We start from the raw sequence: 25,363 nt of genomic DNA, 5'->3' as shown, positions 1-25,363 counted from the left end.
AACAATTGCTTTCTATTTTTAAAGCTTTCTTGTATACCATATACTTCTCTATGCAAACTCTCCATTCCTAAACACACACTTATGCACATATACAGACATATAAGCAAACACATACACAATATTTTATGCTTTGCTAACAGGTCCTGGCCGAATCTTTCAGAGCTGATAGAAATATAACTTGAGAGTCCCACTAAGAGTAATACTGATTCTAGTCCACGTATCTTGCCCTAAATAATACAGTAATATTAGAAAGATATCTTTAAATGACAGGGATGTTTTTGGTATAGAAAAATGTAGAGCACAACAAGTATACAAATGTTCTTTTGGTCGTGTAACTTGGTCTATTCTCCTAGACATTATAGTTGGCATAATGAAATTTTAAAAATTAAAATTTTAAGTGGCTCACAGGTTACATCCACAAATCCAGCACTTACCCAAGATGTGGCTCAGTTCCAGAGACTTTTCTTTTTTTGCTCTCTTATACAGCTCTCTGAAACAATGTGTCATCCTAGAAGTTGACACCTCTAGAAGTTGACAGTCTTTTGACCACAAGGTGGCTGTGATTTCTTCAGATTTCCATATTTGGGTTGGTTATTTATTTGGTATTCACTGTGTTTTTAGTAAACATCTTTCAGGTCTGCTACTCAGTGCTAGATCAATATGGGAAAAATCTAAATATTGTGGTTATATGAATACCAACCTCAAAGCAAATATACTCCTCTAATTCTAGTTGTTGGGTCTAGAAGAGCTTTTAAATAAAAAGTGTAATTACATATTACCATTAGTCTGAGTTCTTAAGGGAGCTATGGATCTCACAGCCAGGTTGCATCATATCTGTTCATGCAATTCAACAAATCAACAGATACAAGCAAATAATACACATGTTAAGAAATAACAGAATGTCATTTGATGGCGATACATGCCAGGAAATAATCGTTAAACACACACAAAGAATGATGCTGACAAAAATTTTTTAATGCTTCAAGTATTCTACATTAATAAATTTTAAAGTATTTAACAACTCGTGAAACTGGAAAGTTCAACAAAAGTGTATTCACTTGTATATACATATACATATATAACTAAGTATTTAAAGTACATATTTATATAGCTAAGCATATGTTTATGTAACTGAGTATATATAACTAGGTATATATAAAACTTTCAACCTTTAGTCACAGTTATTAGGCATTTTGTAACCAAAACAAAGAAACAAATAGGTTTGAGACCTGGTTAAAGTCAGATTACAATTCCCGTAAGAACTCCATCTGTCACTCCTTTTTTTTCTTCCTTCTTGTATTTGTCTGCTCAGATAGCTTTAACAAAATGTGATAGACCAAGTGGCTTAAACAGCACACATTTATTTCCCACAGTTCTGAGGCTGGAAAGTCCAAGATCAAGGCTCCAGCACATTCCGGTCCTGGTGAGAGTTCTCTTCCTGGCCAGCAGGCAGTCACTTTTTCTCTGTGTCCTAACATGGCAGAGAGAGTGGGCTCTCTCTTTTCTTCTTCTTATAAGGCCACTAATCCCATTGTAGGGGTCCCACCCTCATGGCCTCAACTAACCCTAATTACCTCCCAAAGGCCCCATCTACAAATACCACCACATTGCAGATTAAGGCTTCAGTATATGAACTTGGGTGGCGGGGGGGGACACAATTCTGTCCACAGCGCTTCTTATCTCTCCATCCATCACTTCTTTTATCTTCAAAAGAAAATTATACAAGAGCTGTGAAAACCTTGGGTGGCTAGAGATGTAAACGTATGTGCCCAATGATGCCTGAGGTAAGTGCATTTAGGCAGAAAGGTAGAAGATTCTGTGGGTGACAGACATCATAAATTAATAGTGATTGTCTGAGAAAAGTGTTTTTATATCCGGTTAACGTTGGTTTTGCAATACTAATACTCCTATATGTCTTTTTATATGTTCTATATTAAACTAGTAAAATTATATGCACAAACAGTATTAAAAGGCACTTATGAAATGAACATTCCTGGTAGCAGTTACAAGCACAGTCTCCAGAGCCAGATGGTTTAGGTTTGAACACCTGTTCTGCCACTTACTAGCTAACTTTGGGCAAGTTCATAGACCTGTCTGTGCATCAATTTCCTTGTCTGTAAAAGAGGAATAACAATGCTATCTGTCTCATATGATGGTTGTGAAGATTAAATGAGCTAATTTATACAAAGCATCAATATATATATTATATAAAGAACAATTTCTGGTAGATAGTGAGCACTATACGTTTGTTATTATTAGCAATAAATAAAAGGATTGTTAAATATGAATATAAGACCCAAAACATGCTCTCAGAGGAGTTTCGATTACAAATAAGACTGGAAATAAATACGGAGTTCAATACCAAGTCATGCAACAGTAACCCTAAAAATGTAGGGAGTTTCTGAATTGGTTAAATCATGTCGTTGTGTACAAAGACTAAAAGTTTTTGAGGATAACCAGAGCAGCCATCAAATCAAATGTAAAGTATATGAAGACATATTTGCTTCATTGCTGAATCCCCAGAACTCAACCAACATCTGTTCAATGTACAAATGAAGAAATATAAGCACCAACGGAATCATTCAACATAAACAGTGGCAATGAACTGGGCCAGTCAAGACTTCAGGGAAGCCCACCAGACATCTGGTCAACAATAAGAAGGGAAATGTTAGTCTGCTCATTTGTGAAGTCTTTATGTTAGCATTGAAGAGAGTAACAAACTCAAATGCTGGCTAAATATATCTAAGAATTTAATACCTAAAGGCCTTCAACTCACCTACACAGAACCTACCTAGAAGCCAGCTGTCAAAGACAATATGAGAAGTCTACTAACCGGCAATAATTAACCACTCACTCCAACGATGTAGACAAGAAAGCTGATACAGATAGGCCTTCTGCTTGTTCAGCCGTTGAAGCCACTTCTTTTAGAAACACCACATGATTCACCTTGGAATAAAGTCCTCGAAAATAAGAGAATCCCAGCTTGAAAAGATATTAGCCCAAAATCTGGACCTGTAATGGAAGCTCTATAGAAAGACAGCTTCGCTCTATTAAGAACCAGCTCTGTCTTTCATTGTTGCAAATCACAATCTATGACTTGCAGCTATAGGTCTGGCTTGCAGAGGGTTTTGTCACAGTGTGATTTTAATGTATAAATAGCTAAAATTTCCAAATCTACAGCTGTCTGAGTATGCCATTAAAGTCTCCAATAGCCTTTTAAAGTTCTTTTTCTAGAGTAGTTAAGTGACAGAAAGTTTAGTAAGCATTTCTGTGTGGCTCTATTCTTTTGGCTACTTTAAAGTCTTCCAAATATCCCTTTTCTACATGTTAATATTTCCAAGTTTTCATATGTTAATATGTTTTTAGTGTGCCAAATAATGTGATAAATGGCTAAAAAAATCCCCTGTTTATTGTCTCAGGAAAGCTGCTTAATTCCTAAAGAGAGACACAAATAGTATTGAGCAGCTGAGCCAAGGAATTGAAAAGCAGAGATAGTGGGGCTTCCCTGGTGGCACAGTGGTTAAGAATCAGCCTGCCAATGCAGGGAACACAGGTTTGAGCCCTGGTCCGGGAAAATCCCACATGCCACGGAGCAACTAAGCCCGTGTGCCACAACTACTGAGCCTGTACTCTAGAGCCCGTGAGCCACAACCACCAAGCCCATGCGCCACAACTACTGAAGCCCGTGCGCCTAGAGCCGGTGCTCTGCAACAAGAGAAGCCACTGCAATGAGAAGCCTGCGCACCGCAACGAAGAATAGCCCCCGCTCGCTGCAACTAAAAACAGAAAGCCCACATGCAGCAACGAGGATCCAATGCAGCCAAATATAAATAAATGTATGAAAAAAAAAGCAGAGATAGTGAAAGCTGGTATTTTAAGTATATTATATATATATTATATATATTATGACTATTCCCTTAGCCAGTAAAGGATTTTCAAACAGACATAATGTGATTTGAACTCATAAGGTCTCTACTAACAGTATTTTATGTCATAAAACATGTAATTTTTCATTTCTTTGACCGTTTTGTCCAACAGCAGAGGGTGACACAATGTACAGCATAAATGAAAAATGAGACTTTGATATTTGCATGGAATTTACTTGCTCACTAAAAATAAAGTAACTAGTTAAGGAAATAAAATAAAAGGCAAGTTACTAATACAGAATACCTAGTGAATCTGCATTTCTCATAATAGAGCATAAATGCATTTTGAAGAGTCTTCCCAGATGGTGCTGACGTGCAGCTTGGTTTGTGAAAAGCTAGTGCAGACAATCCTGGGAGGTAAGTTAAGGAATGAAAAAAATCTGAGCAGGTTTAAATACTGTTTGGGAAGAGCAAGTTGAAGAGAGATAATGAGAAAAAGAGATAAAGGGGTAATCATTGCAAACAAGTTCTCTACAGGGACAGAGTGACACAATGATAAGCACAGAAGAACCACTCGACTGAGACAGGAGAAGAAACCCACGTCTGCACTGGAGCACAAGGCATGGAGGAAGCATGGACACACAATTCAGTCCATAGACTGAGTGGCAGAAAATTGATATTTCCAGGCTTTTCTCAAAGCCAAGCCATCTCTTGAGAGTGAGGAAAGATGCTATGAGGCTGGACATTCAATACAAGTGCAGAAAGCTTGAAGTAGCTGATTGCTTTGTAAATTAAGACACTATGTGTTCTTTGTTCTGGAGAGGTAAATGAAGAAACCTCTCATTAGTATTTTGTACGTGCCTTAAACTATTACAACTACCATCCATTCAAATATGAACTCTAGGATTGATGAATTGGGCTGGGCCATTAGAATAGCTGAAAAGCCATGTTGAAAGAAATTTATCAAGTTCCAAGGCAGGGCTGGTTGTGACAGCCTTTGTTAGTTGTGGGTGTCATATCATCTGTGATTACCAACCTCTATAATGAATCATTACGATTTCCACATCACAGCTTATTTTCAAAACATTCATTCTGGGGGAGGATGAAAAATTATTCTCTCTATAAACAACGTATTTCTGTTGAATCAACCCAGCTCTTTCATTTGTTTTTGGAGGCTCTAGCAAAGGATGCCTTTTCTCACCTTGCCCAGATTCCAGAATCTTCCCACATTCCTAGGCTCATGTTCTCCTACCTGCGTGTTCAAACCAGGAACAGTGCATATCTCTGGCAGTTCTTCCTTAGTCATGTCTCTCTCTGCTTTGATGGATTCCCATGATTAGACTGAGCCCACCCTGATAATCCAAGGTAACCTTCTCCCATCTCCAAATTCTTAACATAATTACATCTGCAAAGTCCTTTTTGGTATTCAATCTAACATATTTACAGGTTCTGGAGGTTAAGATATGGACCAGTTTGGGGGAAGGAAGCATTATGTTGTCCATCACACTTACTTATCATTTCTTTTCTTTTATGGTTAAGTACTTTTAGTGTGCTTTCTAAGAAATTTTTACCTAATCTGAGTTTGGAAAGATCTTATCTTCTGCTTTCTAGAATATGTTTTATAGTTTTAGCGTTTATGCTTCGATCTATATCTGTTTCAAGTTAAAACTTGTCTATTGTGTGAGGTACAGGCTGATGTTTATTTGTCCTATACATAATTAGCTGTTATAACATCAGTTGTAGAAGTGATTATAATTTCCTACTTGAGTTACCTTGGCAAGTTTGTCAAAAATTAATTAACTGTATTTGCCTGGGTATATCTCTGTATTCTCTACTCTGTTCTATTGATTTGTATGTCTACTTTTATGTTCATTACACTATCTTGATTACTGTAACTTTTCAGTAAGTCTTGGAATCTCTGGAGCTTTCCCTGCAACTGTTGCTTAAATATAAAAATTTTCCATGAATTAAAAATGTAAGGCCAGAAACTATCAAACTCTTAGAGGAAAACATAGGCAGAACACTCTATGACATAAATCACAGCAAGATCCTTTTTGACCCACCTCCTACAGAAATGGAAATAAAAACAAAAATAAACAAATGGGACCTAATGTAACTTAAAAGCTTTTGTACAGCAAAGGAAACCACAAACAAGACAAAAAGACAACCCTCAGAATGGGAGAAAATATTTGCAAATGAAGCAACTGACAAAGGATTAATCTCCAAAATGTATAAGCAGCTCACGCAGCTCAATAACAAAAAAACAAACAACCCAATCCAAAAATGGGCAGAAGACCTAAATAGACATTTCTCCAAAGAAGATATACAGACTGCCAACAAACATATGAAAGAATGCTCAAAATCATTAATCATTAGAGAAATGCAAATCAAAACTACGATGAGATATCATCTCACACCAGTCAGAATGGCCATCATCAAAATATCTAGAAACAATAAATGCTGGAGAGGGTGTGGAGAAAAGGGAACTCTCTTGCACTGTTGGTGAGAATGTAAATTGATACAGCCACTATGGAGAACAGTATGGAGGTTCCTTAAAAAACTACAAATAGAACTACCATACGACCCAGCAATCCCACTACTGGGCATATACCCTGAGGAAACCATAATTCAAAAAGAGTCATGTACCAAAATGTTCATTGCAGCACTATTTACAATAGCCCGGACATGGAAACAACCTAAATGTGCATTATCGGATGAATGGATAAAGAAGATGTGGCACATATATACAATGGAATATTACTCAGCCATAAAAAGAAACAAAATTGAGCTATTTGTAATGAGGTGGAGAGACCTACAGTCTGTCATACAGAGTGAAGTAAGTCAGAAAGAGAAAGACAAATACCGTATGCTAACACATATATATGGACTCTAAAAAAAAAAAAAATGGTACTGATGAACCTAGGTACAGGGCAGGAATAAAGACACAGACCTACTAGAGAATGGACTTGAGGATATGGGGAGGGGGAAGGGTGAGCTGTGACAAAGCGAGAGAGAGGCATGGACATATATACACTACCAAACGTAAGGTAGATAGCTAGTGGGAAGCAGCCGCATAGCACAGGGAGATCAGCTCGGTGCTTTGTGACCACCTAGAGGGGTGGGATAGGGAGGGTGGGAGGGAGATGCAAGAGGGAGGGGATATGGGGATATATGTATATGTATAACTGATTCACTTTGTTATAAAGCAGAAACTAACACACCATTGTAAAGCAATTATACTCCAATAAAGATGTAAAAAAAAATAATAATAATAGTAGTTGCTGGAGGGAGGGGCAGGAAGAGGAATGAAGTCGGGGAAGATAACACAGGGAACTTCCATTGTATTTGTAATATTTTAGGTCTTATTTGGATGATGGGTACCCAAATAATACGTAATTCTCTACATCTATTTTTCTGTGATATTTCGTATTAAAACTATTTTACAAAGTTAATGACAGATTTTATCAGGTAATAATAATAATGAATTGCTGCAAATCTGGCACTTTTTCTCCACTTAGACAAAAACTGTTCTTTTTTTCAGGATCCAGCTGAAAACATTCCCCAGCTGAGACCATATACAACAATTGCTCCTCATTAGGACATCATAGTATTTACCATCTGTACCAACCATGACATGTATTTTATATACTATCTTGTACTTTAAACTAATATATGTGATAATTCCCATTCTAAATGGAAACATCCTCAAATGGATGAAGCATACATTTTTATCTCTAGCGATCTGCATTTAGCAGGTGTTCAGTAAATAATAGTCTAAAACATAGAAGGCTATCTGATAACAAAAAGAGAACTCTTTCTGGGAAGTAGAAGTAGTATACTAACATTTGTTGTTAATAAAAGATGCTTCCTGTACATAACAATATTCGGTAGCGCTCACCGAAGCAGAATTGAACAAGAATGGAAAGAATCAGCAGAATGCTATTTAAATACTGGAGAATAGCTGAATCACTTTGCTGTACACCTGAAACTGACAACATTGCAAATCAACTATACTTCAATTTAAAACAAAGATCCAAAAACTTACAGGCTACTGTCAAACATTGGTCCTTGAGGAATCAGTATGGTTCATCTAAGATACTGACTGCTTTTCTTGCTATCCCATTATAATACTTATCCTCATTCCTTGTCCATTAAGTGTTCCACTATTCTTTGAATAGAGTTTTTCAAACTTCTTGAAATATACCTAACAAAACTATTTATGCTGCCAAAATTTCTCTGTCTTCACTAAAAGGATTTTAGTTCAACATTTCAAAAATGTGTAGAATGTGCCCACTCGGATCCCAGGTGTGGTGCTTTGGAAAGATAAGGCATGTGCACAGCCTGGTGAAAAGACAGACACACGTGGACAGGAGGATCATCGTTCCAGACTTGTGTGTGGAGCACAGCCCTCCTATGCATCAACGACAGCCCTACAGGGGACAAAGGCGAAAGCTGGGCGACCTCAAAGACAAGTTGGATTTCCCAGCAGAGATCCAAGGAAATGAAATTACATTTGAGGTGGGACTCCTGGAACTTTCCTTTGGAATCCCATTGTAGTTTTTCACATTCTTCCCTATTCGATTTCAAGTCATCTGTTTTGGATGATCTTTCAGCCTGTTGAGTGTCTTTTGAAGATTCTTAATGAATTACCTAACAAATTGGTATGAGCTCATTTGTGAAGGTGATACGGGTGATATGCACTTGCTCTTCTATCAATTGGACAAGCCAAGGGCACTCAGGAGGCACGCCTGTGTTAAAGTATGACCCCAGGAACCAAGAGGTACTGACTGGGGGCTGATTAAGTACGGATGACTCTGAGAGTGTCATGAACGCAAACACTGAAACAAGTTTCCGGGTGCTGGGAGTGCTAATTATCGTCCGTAGGTAGTTGGGATGGGAGGGCTGCAAATAAAGTAAGATTGCTATGTAACAAGGGGGTCGAAGACTGATGTCATGACCTTGCTGTACGCTATGTCAGTTTCCTAGAGCTGCCATAACAAAACACCGACAAGAGAGTAGCTTAAAACACCAAAACGTATTGTCTCACGGTTCTGGAGATTAGAAGTCCTAAATGAAGGTATCAGGAAGGGCATGCTCCCTCTGGCAGCTCCAGGGAAGAACTTTCTTTGCCTCTTCTAGTGTCTGGTGCTTGTTGACAGTCCTTGTAGATACATCACTCCAGTCACATGGCTGTCTTCTCCCTGTGTGCCTTTATTTCATCTTCTCTGTGTTCATGCCTGTCTCTGTGTCTAAATTTCCCCTGTGTATAAGGACACCAATCATACTGGATGCAGGCCCTCCCTACTGACCTCATTTTAACTTGATAACCTCTATAAAGACTCTATTTTCAAAAAAAGGTCACATTCTGATGTTCTAGGAGTTAAGACTTCAACATATCGTTTTGGGGGGGAGAGACAATTCAGTCCATAACATATGCCTTACTGAAATCCAGATATACAATGTTTACAAGAGTTTATTGATCTATACAGGACATAAGTCTCATTTGGAGTAATTAGTACTTATTTAGCTCCGACATGCCTAAGAGTGGTTATATCTTTTTCAATAAGGAACAGAAACCCTGTTTAACAGTATGCTTAAGATCATATTTACAGCTCCATGTTTATTATTCATATTCTATCTGTTGGTGTAGAAACATCTGACAGCTTCCAAAGATAGTGAAGAGAGAGTGTGCCTTTTGATTCCTCATTGCCATTTCCTGATAGTTCATAATTTTTCTAAATTATACCTTCTGTACTTCATGATGCCTGGTTTTACATAGTAGTTTTAACATTTTCTCATTCCTGAAAAAATTTCCATTTCAAGCTCTCTTCATAGGGATGGTGGTTCTTCATTCCTAAACCACTGTTTGGAATTTTTACATTTTGTAAGTTTTATAAATCTTTAGTCAAATAGAATAAATGGTGTTTTATTTATCCTAGGTCACTTCAGTCTTTTGTACACTAACGTGTATTGAAAAGTTTGAAGAGAAGGATGTAACACACAATGTTTGCCATATATATTAGCTCATGGAAACCTTTCACTATATAATATCACACAGGAAACATACTTAGGAATTACTGTCCTAAATATACCTACTATAAATAAATTTTTAAACCCTATTCCTTAAAATCATCTCTATAATCAGATACTCAGTTCACTTTGTCCTCTCCTATCTCTTTAGTGTTATGACCTTCGATCCCTAAGAAGAAATATTACCTTGTTTTCTGTTCATCCCGTCTTCTACTTAGTTAAAAAACAAAACAAAACAAAAAAAACCCACCAGTTTTTTCCATCTCTTTCTCCTGAGCAGTCGTCTAAACTTGGTGAACTTAAGAAGACACGTGTGTGTACCTAGAATGACATACTTTGGCGAATCTCCTTTCTCTCACATGAAAAAAATACTTCTCAGTCTATTAGGTTTGGTTGGGGCCAACCCTGCCCAGGAATGAGTCAGACTAAAGTATTCCACCTTCCTTGGATCAGGGTTGTACACATGACACAAAGCAAGACAGACAGATTTATCCCTGGAGGTTTTACAGTCAAAAGAAAAAGAAAGAAAAGAGAAAAGAAAAAAGAAAAGTAAAGAAGATCCTTGGTTTGCTTGAAAACGGCAAGCTGTGAAAATAATGTAGATATTTCATGTTCAGCAATCAATATGTACATATCCTTTCCGCCTTGGGAAGTGTGAGTTAATTTTCTAAGTCAGGCAATGGAGAAAGTCGTAACACGTGTGTTTCGGGTGTTAGCAAGGCATCAATGATTCCTATAGTTCATACTTACCCAAACAGTACTCAATATAATTGAATATTTCTCCATTTGGAAGAGGTCCTAAATTCACGCAGAAATAACAATAACTAGCTTTCCTGTTTAGTTCAGTTTCTGTTTCTTTTAGGAACTGCATTTGCAAGTACAGCTAGGCTTTTTCTTCAGAAAGAAAGTCACCTAAGAGCAGAGACGATATGTGGCCCCATTTGCATCTTCCATAAATCTCAGCAGAGTGTTCAATAACTATTTGTTACACTAAATTATTTCTTTGATATCTTAGTAGATAATTATAATCAATAGACTCTATGATACATTAACTGCTCCATCTCCAATTAAAATGTATCCACCGTAGCTCAAACACCATACCCATCTTAAGATATTTTACATAAATTGCTCACAATTGAATATCATGTTGAGGGATTTCCTGTGCCTTTGTTTCTAGCAGCCTGTTTTCCCTTAGTTTGAAATATTAGTCTCTAAAGACTAGTTTCCCTTGAGCAGATTATCAAGATTAACAATCCTGCTGAACTTTCTATTCCACGAGGAAATCTTTTTACTCAATTTCTCCAGGGAAACAAATGCAGTCTCTACCCTTCTTCATTTGTTTGGCTAACTTATGTTATTTCCAGTTGCCTCTGCTGCTGCTGTTACTGTTATAATGTCCAAATTTTGGAGTTAAGTTGTCTGAATAACAATGAGAACATCCCAAGAAAGCTTGTTTTTTTTCTTAAAATACTAGGAACAGTATTCCTACAGGAACTTTTGGAGCAAGAGGCCCTTTTGATCCCTCTTTATTTCCACTCCGTGGGTTATTAAGATCTTCCTACCCCACCCCTGCCCAGGGTTTCACTTAACAGAAGCTTCAGCAAACATTGTTCGAGCACCTGCTTTCCACCAGTTTCTGCCTTTGACATTGTGGAAACAGCTGAAAAACACACCTCGTTTTCCTTTCACCAAATGTTTTTTCTTCCCTGAACATCAACCCCTGTGGTCTAACTGACCACTTCATGATGCTTCTGCTATTTTATTTTTTGGCCTGGATTTCTTACAACTTTCTGTGTTGGTTAAGGCTAGATTTGGCTGCTACAACAGAGAATTATAATGGTAGCTTAAATATGATTGACCTTTTTCTCTCTCATCCAGTAGTCTGGGTAAAAGTTGTCCAGGGCTTGTAGGGCGGCTCCTGGGGTCTGGTACATGGGCAGCTTCCTCGGCCTGGTTGTTCTGCCATCCCAAGAGGGACTCACTCACACCTGCGATCCTGCCGGTAAGAAGGAAAAAGGGGGATGGAGGACAGGCCTCATACCCTCCACTCAAATCCCGCCTGGCCAGAACATGGCTACACTTCTTTGCAATAAGAGTATAGAAAATATCATTCTTATTCTTGGCTGCTAAGACCCAGAAGTTGTACAATTATAGGAAAAATGAGAAAAGTTATCGGGACCATTAGTAACTCAGCAGAGTTTACTCATCGTCTCAACACAATTCACCAGGTGCTTGGCTATTAAGACCCTGATTGAAATTATAAGGTATTTCACCTGATAAACAGAAGTTTCTCCTTGGTTACAGGATAGGTCATTAGTTGTTAAGAACCGTACATTAAGATAAGGTTTTGCAGTTAAATTTCCTTTAATCACCAGCCCATAGCTTCTATTGAAGCTGAACTCCGCTACGCATCTTAACCAACCGCCCAAGCACTCCCAGGAGGCGCAGACTCTATATATTTTCTCATTAACTGAGCAGAGCATCACATGGTGAGTAATCCCAGTCTTTGGAATCCAGAGATTATAACAGACACCCGAAAATTCCATATAAGTTTTATCTTCCTTGCTTCTACACATCGTTATATATGTCTCCATGGGAAAACAGAAGAAACACACTTGTGTGATAACAACGTAATTGTAGCACGATTGGCTCTGCTCATTTCAATCCTGTCATTATTATGAATGCCTTCTCATTACTTTTCGCTTAACACCGGATAAGAATAAAGGAAAAGAAATTAGGGCGGGATACGGTTGAGAGTTTTTTCATGTACTCATACAAAGGTGATATCACAGAGAGACCGCTTGTTCAAAAGATCTTAGCATTGACTTTGGGGAGAGAAAGTGAAATAATTATAAGCAGCTGAGAAAAAAGAAAGCTAGGAATTGTTCAATGTTCAGAGGCCATCCCACAGAGCAATGAAAAATCAGGATGTAAAAATGAGTTTTGCATAGTAAGTGTGTTTTATGGTATGAAAGCACTGCTTTGAAATGAAGGTGCAAGGTACCTCAACTCTAAGTGCCCTGTTCATTACACGCAAGGCTTCCGCAGTCGGGTGGCATTAAGCCTACAGTTTTGCATTGCAAGTCAGGCCACAGGATACGTATTATTTTACAAGGGGATATTGCAGGTGGTCGGAGGTGCCTGCAAACATACACTCGAGATAGAATAACGATGCCTGGCACATTTCTTCTACACACAGAATTTAGAGATGGGAAGGAGAATCCTCGCTCATCTTAAAGAATCAGCCCACTGGTCCTCAAGTAAGGTTGATGCACTGGTTCAATACAGTCGCATGTGGGGAGGAGGGAGATGTGCACCAAACAATTAATTCAAAACCTTCAGGAACAGAAGCATCCCGTGAGTGGTCCATCCACAAGAAGCCCACTTCTCACCACAGAAACCAGGAAGAGCTGTCAGAATTTTCATAGTTCAGGCCTCTGTCATTGCTCAAGGGGAAGCCATGGATGCCTTCATGTCCTCTGCTTCTAGACATCTTTTCCAAAAGTGAAGGCACTTCTTTTTTTCTCTTTTTTTTTTTTTTTTCTTGGCTGCGTTGGGTCTTTGTTGCTGTGTGCGGGCTTTTCTCTAGTTGCGGCGAGCGGGGGCTACTCTTCTCTGTGATGCGCGGGCTTCTCATTGCGGTGGTGTCTCTTGTTGTGGAGCACGGGCTGTAGGCGTAGGGGCTTCAGTAGTTGTGGCTTGCAGGCTCAGTAGTTGTGGCTCACGAGCTTAGTTGCTCTGCGGCATGTGGGATCTTCCCGGACCAGGGCTCGAACCAGTGTCCCCTGCACTGGCAGGTGGATTCTTAATCACTGCGCCACCAGGGAAATCCTGAAGGCACTTTTTAAGGGTCATGTTTAAAGTTCTTTTTTAGCATGGAGAATAAAATCAAACACAGCAGACCTAACTGAAAACTCTGTGCCACACGTTAGAACTTACTACATAGGGTTAGCTTCTACATCCCATAACTCCCGTGAAAGGTGAGGAAAAACAGTATGGTGCCCTGGAAGGCAAGAATGGGTCAGAAGATTGGTGCAGGGGGACTCTGGGGAACCCGGAGCTGAGCTTGCTACACAGGCATCATTCTCACTATCTGGGTGAAAAGATGTCAAGGAATTGAAAGGACTTTGTGATTCTAATGGAGAAGCCATTTCAAAGAGAATGTGCAGATGTTCAGTTGCAGCCCAAATGGATAACGGATCATAATAGCTTGTACATCAAAGAAAGGTTAGGTCACGGCTATGCACGGCGCTCATCCTGACGGCAATGAAACGGCAAGGAGATGGCTGCTCGCACGATCTACTTATAAATACGTTTTCTGCCTCAAAAAGACCTGCTCTCCCTCCCACCCCTGCTTTTCTGGCTGTGGCTCAAGGACTCCTTGTGTTTATCTCTTATTAATCCTTAAGCCTTACATGTTTTGGTACATGTTTTCTACTTGGGCAGTTGATATTTTCAAATGTCTACCACAGTGACAGTTGGAGCCAGTGGTCTTATATCTAAAGGGCCCATAGTGGTACGCTCTAGATGCAAATGAGAGATGGTTCCTGGTCCCCCAAGGAGGAAAGATGTGTCTTCCAGGGCCCATTATCCCAGACTCCTCTTTTAATATCTTTATGATAACTAAACCTATAGGTGCAAGATTTGAACATACAGTATTATAGATATACTGTATCTTGATTCCAACAGGACACTTGTTTTAAAAGACAAGATGTCTTTGGAGATGTATTGATAAATACAGACTAGAAAACCATGTGATTACATACACACAGTCGGGTAGACATCCTGTCATAGAAAATCTTGGTCAATGGGCTGATGCAGAAATTGTTTAAATGCGAGAAGTGTTTCCAAAATATTTCAGAGTTCCACCCTTGGCTTTTCCTATTTAACATAGAGATATAAAGGGATATTTATTTCTAAGATTTCAGTGTAACATAGATTTCAGAGCAGTAGGTAATTGGTCAGATGATTATTTTAATTTCGAATAACAGCTTGAAATTTGTAACATTCAGCTCCTGAAATAGAGGGAGAGACAAAGTTGACAACAGTCCATATGGAAAGGGCCAACACAAGTCAACAGAGGAGTACGATACCCAAATAGCAAATGTGAAATAAGGCTAGGTTCGTGGAAACGAAGCACTGAAATCAAGAAAGATGATTCAGTAGAGATTACGAAAGGGAATGATAAACTTTGAGAGATCACAGGTATGTCCATTACCCTGATCATGGCAAGGATTTCATGGGCATATACACATATATGTCAAAACTTAAATGGTATACTTTAACTATTACAGTTTAAGCTGTGTCCATTTTATCTCAATAAAGTTGTTCTTTAAAAACAAACAAAAAATTTTTTTAAAGAAAGACGATTCATTCACTCAAATTCAATGAGCATTTTAGGCACCCGTGCACTCTGAACACGACTGGGATTCAAAGTGTGAACAGGGCCGAGACATCAGAGGACTTTCAGCGTGACGTGTGTGATGGTGTTGACAGATCTGTAAACATAAATGTCAGAGAGTGTGATGCTCAGAGGTGCCGCCCAACAGTGCTGCCCGGCAGCACCCAGGCTCATGTTAGCTCTGCCTCGTGACAGACGCCCATGCCACACTGACTAATACACGTTTTGAACGTCACCTGAACCTGGGGATAAGGTTCTATAACACCATTGTGCCTAAAGATAGGCTGAGTTTCTAAGAAAGCAGGAGACTGTAGACTAAGGGAGCGCTGTGAACACAGGCCGAGAGATGTTAAGAGTGATGGATTAAGCGCAGGTGGATGTGACGTGTCCACGGAAGGGCTCTGAAGGAACGCAGGCCTGGAGGGGGAGGGAGTGAGCCCAGGCATGGATTCCGGTACCACAGCTACAATAAGAGTGAGTACAATCTCCAAGGAAGAGAATGCAGAAGGGAAAGAGCAGAAGACCCCATTAGATGAAACTATGATTTGCATTCTAAGAAAAGCAGTAAGAAATTAGGAATCACTGAAGATCAGTGATGTAGCATAAGTCCTTTTTGTAGAAAGTAGAGGACAAAAAGCTCAGATAGCACAGTCCTACCTACAACCCACTTCTGTATACTGGAGCAGATCTCTGAAGGATGACGTAACATCAAACAGAACATAAAGCAAAAAGGGGCTTTAATTTTATTTGTCCCACAGCAGTCACTGTTCACATGAACCCAAATATTCCACTGAAAAATTTAAAACTTCAGTTTGCTATTGACATGTCTCCAAATCACAAATTAGCTGAATTTATTCTTTCCAAGTGTTCCTGGGGCTTCATGAAGGCAACCTCAACATGTGAGTTTTCTCACTCTGGTTTTCCCAACCTTCTTTTTTCCCAGTAACTTCCTTGGTAACCATGGCAATGTCTGAAGGGTGGTGAAGGGGGAGGGGGGAATGAATAAACGTCTTCTACAGGATTCAGCTCAGAGGTGGCCAGAATTATAAATCATGATTTTCATGGACATGCACAACTGTCATCTGATTGGAGCTTCATGCTTGGAAAATGAAAAGTTTGCTTCGGCTACACCCCCTGTGCTGTCCCAAGGCCCCCACTGACGTCCTACGTTTGGGCTCCCGCAGCAGCCTCTGCCACCTAATTTAATGCCGAAACCTGAGAAGACCCACGTCTCCCTTCCAGAGACACAGCATCAGGAGGAATGGGAACTGCAGCTCCGGCAGGAGGTCACAGCCAGGCACCTTTATTGTTATTACTGAAAAGACAGTGATCAGAGGCTCTGCCGTGAGCATCACCCTTGACAGAGATCATTGTGAACAACTAGAATTCCATTTTATGGCTCCTCTTTTAAAAAAACATGCATATACTTGGGAAATGGCCCTTCTGAAATCCAGCCCTATCTTGATTCAACGCTTCTGTACTGTGTGACCGCCTCTGATGGTTGTGTGGTATAGTGGCAGAAGCTGAAAATAGCCTTACATCAAACTTAGTGATGCCAGTTTTGATTTTTAAGTTGAAACAGGAAGCAACCCTTCCCAAGAACAATCCCTTATGTCAAACCAACTGTCAGAGCAGGGATGACCACCCTCACAGTTGCCGTCCGCTCAGTCACAGCTGCCCTGCCCTCCGAGGCTGCTGGGAGCCTCGCCTGGAGGGGCTGTGCCGTCCCTGACCTTGCACGTCTGGCTGCGGTGGCTCACGTCTTATTAAGGTTCAGGTACACTGAGGTGCATGCTGCCTAGGTGCTGGGCTTTTTGCTGTGGTACGAAATATGAGACCCAGTCACACCTGTGTGACAGCCCTCAGGTTGAAAATGCAGGCTGTGCTATTTGCAGAGGGTTTATTGTAAATAGATTTCGCCTTCTCTAAAGGCACTCCTGTGGCATTAGGTAAAGTCAGAATGTCCTTTGATCCAGGGCCACAGAACCCTGAGGCCACAGAGACACACAAAAACTTTCATCCAGAACAATCCCCAATTCTCACTTTATGAAAGGGATCACCTGTGTATAGCTTTTGACAGTTATTATTGAATTCATGGTAGTTAAACCTAAAGTTCTCTATCTTCCTTCTGGTGGTTCTTCTACCCACCTCTCCACTGGACGGTTTTACAGCCTATATCATTGCTGGGGAGCTGAGAAGTGTAAAATTATAAAACATTAGACAGAGGAGCTGGTTCAACATTCTCACTCCATTTAAAGGTGAAGAAGCTGAGTGAATATTTCACTGTTTTTGTTTACATCTTTTTCCAGCCCACTGATTTTTTTTTCAAAACCTCACTGTCTTTTTCTGGCTCCCTGTTTGCCTGGAACATTCAGTCTTTCTGTACGATTTCAAAAAATAAGTCAGCTTCATTCTCATAGATATTCTTCTGAGGATGTTCTTTCTGTATCTACTCTGTAATCTGAGAAAGGCATAAATGAAATGCTACCTCTCCTTTCTCTCATACATCAAATCATTTTATTTATTTTTTTTAATTTTATTTTTATTTTTTGTTTTGTGGTATATGGGCCTCTCACTATTGTGGCCTCTCCCGTTGCGGAGCACATGCTCCGGACGCGCAGGCCCAGCGGCCATGGCCCACGGGCCCAGCTGCTCCGCAGCACATGGGATCTTCCTGGACCGGGGCACGAACCCGTGTCCCCTGCATCGGCAGGCGGACTCTCAACCACTGCGCCACCAGGGAAGCCCCATCAAATCATTTTAAACTGGAGAAGGAACACAACGGGGAATATCACAGTTTGAAATTTATGTTGTTGTCCACTTTATTTTACCTGCCAGGAAGAACTACAAAGTTCAGGATTCAGGGGCAGATTTTAGAAGCATCAAGTCCTCCAGATCACTATTTGAAATTTAGGATTTTTGAAATCTCTAATTTACATATATGTTTAGAACTGAGCAATGAACTAGTGAAGGCTGGAAGAGGACTTCTTGGATGAAAATGTTATAAATGCTCTAGGAATTGCTCCATGAGCTTGGACAGGGTCTGAATGAAAAACCTAGGAGTTATAAGCCAGGGTAGATCCAGCAGATTCAGCCATGACCTGGATCTAATCCCAGAGCAGTCAGACTAATACAGGGAAGTCCTTTAACAATGTGAACCACACTGTTCATTTTTAAATAAATAGAATTGTGCCTGGTAGTTTAAAACGGTATCTGGAAGACTCACAGTCATCGATGTAGCCGAGGCCTTTATCACCTGACTAGGCTAGGCTCCAGGCAGGGTTAGAAACACTCCTCTCCCTGGTTCAGCTGAAGAGCAAGGGACATGGGCATCGTTCACCTGGGGACTGTGTTGAAAGCATCTGTCACTTTAAATGCATGGTGCTGTTTAAAGATTTCTCTGTCATTCAAATCTGTGCTTCTTGAATACTCATCCAGGAAGAGGCTCTCCCTGGCACATGGAGTAGAGGAGTGCTATACTGAAGGTGTTCTTTCTATTACATAAAATTCCCTCCATGCATGGAGCTCTGGGAGTGTGACTGCTGACTTTAGCAGTGGCCTTGATCTTGCTTGTCCTCTGTCTTCATAAACAGCACTGTGAACGCCGCGTCGCAAGTAATGTAGGGACAGAGGCTCTTCTTAGCTCTGGTTCCAACGAGATCATTATTTCCATCCTATTTCCTTTTCAGAGCAACAGAGACAACAAAGCCTTAACTTCTGGGCATCTTTCAAGAGCAATTAATGGAACAGTGAAGCTTGAATGCATTCCAACTTAGGGATAAAAAACAATATTTGTTAAAGTTCCATCAATGAATGTATTCACTGTCTCAGATAGATATCTAGTAGACGGGTCACTGCAGACATGAAGACATGTAAATGAATGCTTCCTGCATGCCAGGCCCCATGCCAAGGGTTTTACTGACACAATTTTATTTAATTCTTAAAATATATCTTGAGATAAGCAAAGCTATAAATGAACAACTAATTGTCCCCAAGTCACAAACCTAGTAAAAGGTAGATTTAAAAATTCTAACTCAAATTTGTCTCACTTGAAACCTTATCTTTTCATTATGCCACTACTTCAAAATACGTATTTTTAAAAATTCTGAAAACTAGTTACTAAACTTGCAAGAGATTTCGCATTTTCTTACAGACACTATCATATATTTGAAAAAGTATACAGAAAAAGCTTAATAGAAGTAATAGAAGATAATTACGAGAAAACATTTAGGGAAAAAAGGACTAGAATATACCAAAAGATGCTGAAGTCATTGCCATCAACACTAAAAACTGTATATATGCAGCCACATACAAAAATTATCAGAGCATTCCATTTTTCTACCAGTTTTGGTTTTGGGTTGTTTCTGCTTTTTTTTTTTTTTTTTTTTTCTTTTTTGCGGTACACTCTCACCGTTGTGGCCTCTCCCGTTGCGGAGCACAGGCACCGGGCGCGCAGGCTCAGTGGCCATGGCTCACGGGCCCAGCCACTCCGTGGCATGTGGGATCTTCCCGGACCGGGGCACAAACCCGCATCCCCTGCATTGGCAGGCGGACTCTCAACCACTGCGCCACCAGGGAAGCCCCGTTTTTGCTTTTAATAACTGAATCCTTAGGAACAAACTACTAGGTATAAAATAAAAAAGATACAAGGATATAATGTACAGCACAGGGACTATACCAACCTTTATAATAACCTTCAAATGGAGTATAATTTATAAAAATATTGAATCACTATGTAGCACACCTGAAACTAATATAACATTATAAATCAACTGTACTTGAACAAAAAATAAAAAGTAACTGACTTCTTGCTCATGAAATGTTACAGAGAGCTCTCATTAGATTTCTAGACAAATTTTCTAGAAATAAATAAATCTATCCAACTGCACTGGAATCTCAGAAAACAGATTCCTCTGCAGTTCTAGGCTGTTAGACTCTGTACTAAATCTGAGAATTTGGAACAGTTATCAGCACAGATTTTCCGTAGTTGTGATGCCTGAGGAGTCTGACAAGAGAGCTACAGGGGCCCCACACACTTGCTCTCAATAGATCAGGGTCTGTCGGAAAGACAAGACACCTTCACAGGAGAGTTCCAGAAAGGGAGTGTTTATATAGTAGGGGGACCCGGCAAGCAAGAATGGGGCATCTGTTACCAGGAAGAGGCAAGGCTGTGAGGGAGGGATCCCTTAGGTTCTTTACTTAAGGAAAACTCTCATATGAAATGGACTTGTTCAACCCTTTTTGATCAGTCTATACAGTCAAGTTGGAAACTATTCTGAAGGGAAATGAACATAATTGGTATTTTGTAGTAATTTTGCTGGAAGCACCACCATGGAAACTTCTTTCTACTCTAACCTATGGGGAAGATTACCTACTGAAAGTCATGTACATGTATAAATTTGCCTAGGAATTACACAAGTTGAATATCTTGTTGGTCACCACACAATCTTAAATTTTGGTTTGATTCTACTGTCTTCCTATAGTCATGAAGGAGCAACATGGATACATAATACTTATTAGGCAACAGACATACATTAAAATACTGTGTCACCAGGCTCTTGAGGGAGAGCTGTGGCCGGGAGCCCAGGCGCTGCCCCTCCTGTTGCTGGCATGGAGGAGTCCTCTGACCTCGCTCTCGTGCTCCCAGCTCTGCCGACGCCACCCACTGGCCAAGAAGGACCAGAAGCCAGAGGACAATAGCATCCCTTGATGCAGCCAATGAAGGTCAGACTCTGACAGGACACCACAAGGAGCAACTGGAAAATATCCGGGACAACCCCCAGCAAGAGCAGGAGACTCTCCCCTAGAACAGGTTTGGGAAAGGTGTAAGGAGAGCAACAAAAACACGGCCAGGAATGACCGAGATGTGAACACGGGAACATGGCCAAGTGACACTTCACCTAACCTGACATTAACATGGTGCTCTGTGTTCTGCATAGACATGATCATCCCAATATTACACATGAGGACACCGAGGCGCAGGAAACGTAAGTAAATTGCCGAAATTCATTCAGCTGGCAAGTGGCAGAATTGGCATTTGAAATAAGGGCTCCTGATTTCAAATCATATGCTTTTCCAGTAGGACGCCCTCACCCCTGGCAATATGCGAGGAGCTGTTTGATTTCCCACTGGCCCAAGAGGTAGCCCTAGTAAGGAAGATTAGATTTTCATCAACTCTATTTGCATCTATATTAGAAACAGCTGAAGGTCCTTGAGACTTGGGTATCCAAGAAATTCTTTAAATAGCATGAAGAACAGGACTAGTCATTCAGAGTTTGTTTTTCCTTTTCCTTTTAATCTATTGAAGACACACATACAGGAAGAAAATCTGCCACCCAGGCATTTTTTTCTCTTTGCCAGAGGCATTTCCGCCACTTGAGAGAAGAGATTGCCATTTATATAATACTAGAGTGGTTAATATTTATGCTCAGTTGTCTGCTACTATCTCCCCCGAGACAATCTGAGCTAATTTTTAGAGTATAACTAGCAATGTGCTTTGTAAAACGCAGATAAAAAAAATACATGTCACCAAGCTTTGGGTTTGGCCTCAATAAACTTCTCTTCCATTAACCTCCAACAATTCCCAAGAGGAAAGATAATTTCCCATATGTTCCTTATCTTAAGGAAAACACTCATATGAAACGGACTTGTTCATCACTTGTGATGAGTCCATATAATCTTTTTTTAAATTTTTTACTGAAATATATTTGACATATAAAATTGTGTAAATTTAACACATACAATATGTAATTTGACATATTTATTTATGTGATGTGATTGCCACTGTAGTGATCATTAGCACCTCTATCACAATACGTTTGGTGGCTGGAATAATTAACTTCTAGTCTCTTAGAAAGTTTGACGACTATAATGCAACATTGTTGTCTATATTCACTACGCTATGCATTAGGTCTCCAAGGCTTAAATACACCCTTTGAAAATTTACACCCTTAAACATCTATTCTTTTCCTCCCACTGGCCATCTCCAGGTAACTGCCATTTCACTCTGGGTTTCTTTGGGTTTTTTTTTTTTTTTGAGCTTGGCTTTTTTAGATTCCACATGTAAGTGATATCATACGGTATTTGTCCTTCTCCGTCTGACTTATCTCACTTAGCATAATGTGATGAAGGCCAGTGTTGCCAGTGAATAATGTTCCAGTGTGTATGTATATGTATATATGAATAAAATTCCAGTGAGATATATGTATCTCACATCTTTTTTATCCATTCGTCTACTGATTGGCACTTAGGTTATTTCCATATCTTGGCTATTGTGAATAGTATTGCTATGAACATTCAGATGCATATATCTCCTCAATACCCTGTTTTCTTTTCCTTTGGGTATATACCCAGAAGTGGAATTGATGGAGCGTATGATACATCTATTTTTAATTTTTTGAGGATCCTCCAGACAGTCCATATAAGATTAATTAGGAAACTATCCTGAAGGAAAATGAATATAATTGGTATTTTGTAGTAATTGTGATGGAAGTATCACTGTGGAAACTTCTTTCTACTCTAACTTATGAAGAGGACTGCCGACTGAAATTCCAGTGCATGTATGTCATTTGCCTAGGAATTACACACATTAAATATGTTACTTGTCATTACTCAGTCTTAAATTTTAGTTTGCTTTATGCCTTTCTGTAGAAATGAAGGAGCAACATGGGTACATAATACTTAATAAGTAAAGACATATATTAAACTATTAACTATGCAATGGTCATCATCTAAGCACTGTTGGGAGGAGTGGACAAAAAGGTGCTAGGGATAAAATGAAACACACATGTATGAACACACACACATACATACACACACACACACACACAGATCATCTTTGGACCAAAAGTTGTCACGACCTGATGGGATGGGTGGAACTCTCCTGCAAGTTAGTAGATAAGACAAATATGCAAAGAAATCACCAGTTGGCAAAACAACACAAGCATTGTTTTTTTTTAAGACAAGCTGCAATTATTTATTTATTTATCTTTGTTCTTCAGCAAACATCTAAGAGGGAAGGAGAAACCAAAGAATAAGTAGTTAGTCAAATAATAAGGTTTGAACTTAGTCTGATAACAGCCAGGCTATGGATGGAGGTCAGATTCTTCTCGCTTGATGCAAATGGTTGCCGGGATACTTGCAAAGTACAGTGAAACTGGTGAGGCACAACTCCTAGTGTCTCTGAAGATTCAGCTGCCACCCATGACTGGGGAGCATCTTAAGTTCAAAGGAGCCTTGTTGGCCCCGTGTTCCACTTTTTCTGATTTTCAATTTTGTGGCCTCCGCTTTTATGGATGAGTTAAAAGGCGCATAACCATTCAGTAATAATGAAGTACGACATGGCTGAGGGCTGAGATCATATATTTCCATTGGAGTTTATCTTTGTCCAAATTTCTTTCTCTTTTTTAACATCTTTATGGGACTACAATTCCTTTACAATGGTGTGTTAGTTTCTGCTGTATAACAAAGTGAATCAGCTATACATATACATATATCCCCATATCCCTTCCCTCTTGCGTCTCCCTCTCAACCTCCCTATCCCACCCCTCTAGGTGGTCACAAAGCACCGAGCTGATCTCCCTGTGCTATGCAGCTGCTTCCCACTAGCTATCTATTTTACATTTGGTAGTGTATATATGTCCATGCCACTCTCTCACTTCATCACAGCTTACCCTTCCCCTTCCCCGTGTCCTCAAGTCCATTCTCTACATCTGCATCTTTATTCCTGTCCTGTGCCTAGATTCTTCAGAACCATTTTTTTTTTTTTAGTTTCCATATGTGTGTGTTAGCATACAGTATATGTTTTTCTCTTTCTGAGTTACTTCACTCTGTATGACAGCCTCTAGGTCCATCCATCTCACTACAAATAACTCAATTTCATTTCTTTTTATGGCTGAGTAATATTCCATTGTATATATGTGCCACATCTTTATCCATTCATCTGTCGATGGACACTTAGGGGTTGCTTCCACGTCCTGGCTATTGTAAATACAGCTGCAATGAACACTGTGGTACATGAGTCTTTCTGAATTACAGTTTTCTCAGGGTATATGCCCAGTAGTGGGATTGCAGGGTGATATGGTAGTTCAATTTTTAGTTTTTTGAGGAATCTCCATAGTGGCTGTATCAATTTACATTCCCACCAACAGTGCAAGAGGGTTCCCTTTTCTCCACACCCTCTCCAGCATTTATTGTTTGTAGATTTTTTGATGATGCCCATTCTGACCGGTGTGAGGTGATACCTCATTGTAGGTTTGATTTGCATTTCTCTAATGATTAGTGATGTTGAGCAGCTTTTCATGTGTTTGTTGGCAATTTGTGTATCTTCTTCGGAGAAATGTCTGTTTAGGTCTTCTGTCCGCTTTTGGATCGGGTTGTTTGTTTTTTTGATATTGAGCTGCATGAACTGCTTGTGTATTTTGGAGATTAATCCTTTGTCAGTTGCTTCATATGCAAATATTTTCTCCCATTCTGAGGGTTGTCTTTTCGTCTTGTTTATGGTTCCCTTTGCTGTGCAAAAGCTTTTAAGTTTCATTAGGTCCCATTTTTTTATTTTTGGTTTTATTTCCATTTGTCTAGGAGGTGGGTCAAAAAGGGTCTTGTTGTGATTTATGTCATAGGGTGTTCTGCCTATGTTTTCCTCTAAGAGGTTTAGAGTATCTGGCCTTACATTTAGGTCTTTAATCCACTGTGAGCTTATTTTTGTGTATGGTGTTATGGAGTGTTCTAATTTCATTCTTTTATATGTAGCTGTTCAGTTTTGCCAGCACCAATTATTAAAGAGGCTGTCTTTTCTCCACTGTATCTTCTTGCCTCCTTTATCAAAGATAAGGTGACCATAAGTGTTTGAGTTTATCTCTGGGCTTTCTCCCATTTCATTTATCTATATTTCTTTTTTTGTGCCAGTACCATACTGTCTTGATTACTGTTGCTTTGTAGTATAGTCTGAAGTCAGGGAGCCTAATTCCTCCAGCTCCATTTTTCAATCTCAAGATTGCTTTTGCTATTCGGGATCTTTTGTGCTTCCATACAAATTGTAAAATTTTTCCTCTACTTCTGTGAAAAA

The sequence above is a fragment of the Delphinapterus leucas genome, chromosome 14 (assembly GCF_059928025.1).
Source record: "Delphinapterus leucas isolate spDelLeu-1000000601 "Yukka" chromosome 14, BTC_Dleu_Yukka2, whole genome shotgun sequence".
In the NCBI taxonomy this organism is placed as follows: domain Eukaryota; kingdom Metazoa; phylum Chordata; class Mammalia; order Artiodactyla; family Monodontidae; genus Delphinapterus; species Delphinapterus leucas.
Note: the sequence above shows the minus strand (reverse complement) of the source record.